At 39.0% G+C, this 2,823-nt stretch overlaps 1 non-coding gene across 1 annotated transcript; it reads left to right on the top strand.

Moving 5' to 3' along the window:
- The first annotated feature begins 1,670 nt into the window (after nt 1-1,670).
- Nucleotides 1,671-1,777, top strand: LOC138874335 (small nucleolar RNA R71). The gene has a single exon (XR_011401374.1). It is a non-coding gene; the product is annotated as a small nucleolar RNA R71 (small nucleolar RNA).
- Nucleotides 1,778-2,823: the final 1,046 nt, after the last annotated feature.

Below are 2,823 nucleotides of genomic sequence, written 5' to 3'. Positions count from 1 at the left end.
GTCATATGGAACTATGGGACTCACCCAGTAGATTCTCCCAGTACTGGGTATTTATATTTGGGACTACGGATTGGGATTCCGGTAGATCCCCACGCACTGATAATTGGACTACGGGACGGGATCCCGGGAAATTTTTGGGATATATATGATGGACTACGGGATGGTATCCTAGGAGATCTACTGGATAGATGTAATTGGGACTACAGGATGGTATCCTGGAAGGTACCCCGATTGTTATCTCAGTGTTGAGTTGTATTTCCTTTCGTGATTATTTTGTCTCTGTTCTAGTTGTTGTTGTTCTTTCTATTCTGTGTTATTTCTTATTGTTTCACTTATTTATACTATTTTAATCCACATTGTCAACCCTTATATTTTATTTTATTTCAGTTGGGCCTGACCTTCCTCGTCACTACCCGACCGAGGTTAGGCTTGGCACTTACTAAGTACCACTATGGTGTACTCATGCCCTTTCTACGCATGATTTTCATGTGCAGATCCAAGTACTTCCACTCAGACTTATAATCCTTGAGGTGATGTGCTTCTGTAGAGACTTCGAGGTATATATGTCACGTCCGCAGATCGAGGAGTCCCTTTCTATCTTTCTGTAATAGTATTGCCCTTCAGTATTTCCCTTTTGTTAGACAAATTCTGGAGTTAGAGCTTCTTATGTATCTCTTAGCTTGTGATTCATGGGTTTCCGGGTTTTGGGAGAAATATATATTAGATCTGAGAGTTATATTTTGTATGTCGAGCGGCACTTTTAAACATTATTTTATTATATTATTTCTGTTTTAAATTGTATTCTTTCGCAAATTGGTTTATCTTCCGCTTTTCAGGCTTACCTAGTCGTAAAGACTAGGTGCCATCACGATAGTTCACGGAGGGCGAACCGGGGTCGTGACAAGGAGTGACTTTTTCTTTCTTTCTTTTTGGTACTTCTTCCAATTCTCTACCATTCCTCAAAGTTATAGCATTTACCTGAGGATTCTTATCTGTATCACTTGGAAGGTCCCCTGCAGGTCGAGTATTTTTTTGTGCAACCAACTACCCAATCTGGCACTTTGTATTTTGAAATTTAGTCCTCAATTGCTGATTATCTGTTCGAAGTTGCTGGTTGTGAATCAACAGCTTTTTCAATATATCATTAGTGTTTTCTTCTACCTGTTGAGGATGCTTTTGAGGCTGATTATAATTCCCTTTAGGCTTGTATTGATTCTGAGTGGTCTGGTTCCCCCGTGAGAAATTTGAGTGATTCCTCCTATTGGGATAATAGGTATTCCCATATTGATTATTCCGGTTCATTAGACGTTTACCTTGCTGGCCCATATAATAAACAAATTTAGGATTCACCGAACATTGGTCACTCATATGGTCATATCCACAAATTTCACAACATATGGCCATCCTCTTAGGCACTTGGTTGGTTAGCTTAGAAATTTTTGCTCGCATGGCTGATACCTTATCGATTTCGAGTGTAGCTAATGCTTTGGGTTTTAGCATCCTTCTTGGTTCACCCTCACCTTGCCAAATATGATCATTTGCAGTGAAATTGTTCGGTAGAGTCTGAATCTCACCATATGGATTTTACATGCAACTTCCTCCACAAGCTGAATCTACATTTAATTTCATCCAACCCATCTACACATGTATGTCCCAACACCTCATCAGTCTGACAATGATGTTGGCAGTCTCTGAGTAGTTTCTTGTATCTTTCCCAAGCTTGACAAAGAGTCTCACCATCTCATTGTTGAAACCCAAGAATCTGGCTTCTCAGCTACTTTGTTTTCTTTGTAGAAAAAAACTTGAACAAGAATTTTTGTGCTAGATCATCCCACATGTGGATTGAGTTGGCGGGCTCTTTTGTTTAACTACTCCTTAGCTTCTCCCATCGGTGAAAAGGGAAACAATGTCAGTCTAACATAGTCATTAAAAACGTTCGGATAATTATAAGTATTCGTAATTTCCAGAAAGTTTTGAATGTGCCGCTGCAGATCCTAATGGAATAGACCTACATACTTCCCTATGGATTGAATCAGATGTATCATGTACTGTTTGAGCTCAAAGTGACCCGTGATGTCAGGCTTCTCGATAGCCAGAGTAATATTAGCAAGATTAGTCCTTGCTACCTTTATAACTGGTTGCTCTTCATTTTCTACCATCTCGATTGGTTGTGGTTGTACTGCAATGCCCAACTATGCAATTCTTGCTCTTGCTTCCGTCTCCCTCCTTAACTTATGGAATAGTCTTACCGGTTGGTGATTAAAAGGCGGAAGGTTGTTCAGACTGTTACTTCTTATTAGTGCTAAATGTGAACACCTGTAGAGTTAGAACATCAAAACAAATCAAATCTCAAACAAAAATAAATAAATGCGTATTTCAGACAAGTAGGTAATTTCTAAATCCCCGAAAACGGTGCAAAAAACTTGTTGGGTCCAAACGCACACACAAGTATACACGGTCGACAAGTAATAATGTGATAAGAAAGTATCGTTCCCACGAGGACTTATGATCAACTATTGTCCAATCCAAGCTATTTATAAATTTAATGCTCAAGCGAGTGTGAAGAAGATGATTATGATTTTTGTAACTAAATCACTACGAACTAATAAGCAAGCAAGGAAGTAAGATCAAAAGTAGAGCAACCAAACACTTAGAAAGAATTCAATGAGATTGGGATATTCCCGGGTTATGGGATTACCATCTCTCTTGTTGCGTTTTTTAGGTTGATGTAATCACTTGGCTTATCTAATTTGTCGATTAGCTGGGTTTATTATTCTCGTCATGTTCTTTCGATGCTTCGCTCACCTATTCAAGCCAACCTAA

This window comes from Nicotiana sylvestris, chromosome 7, assembly GCF_000393655.2.
Source record: "Nicotiana sylvestris chromosome 7, ASM39365v2, whole genome shotgun sequence".
Classification (NCBI taxonomy): Eukaryota; Viridiplantae; Streptophyta; class Magnoliopsida; order Solanales; family Solanaceae; genus Nicotiana; species Nicotiana sylvestris.
Note: the sequence above shows the minus strand (reverse complement) of the source record. Positions and strands in the feature narration are given on the sequence as shown.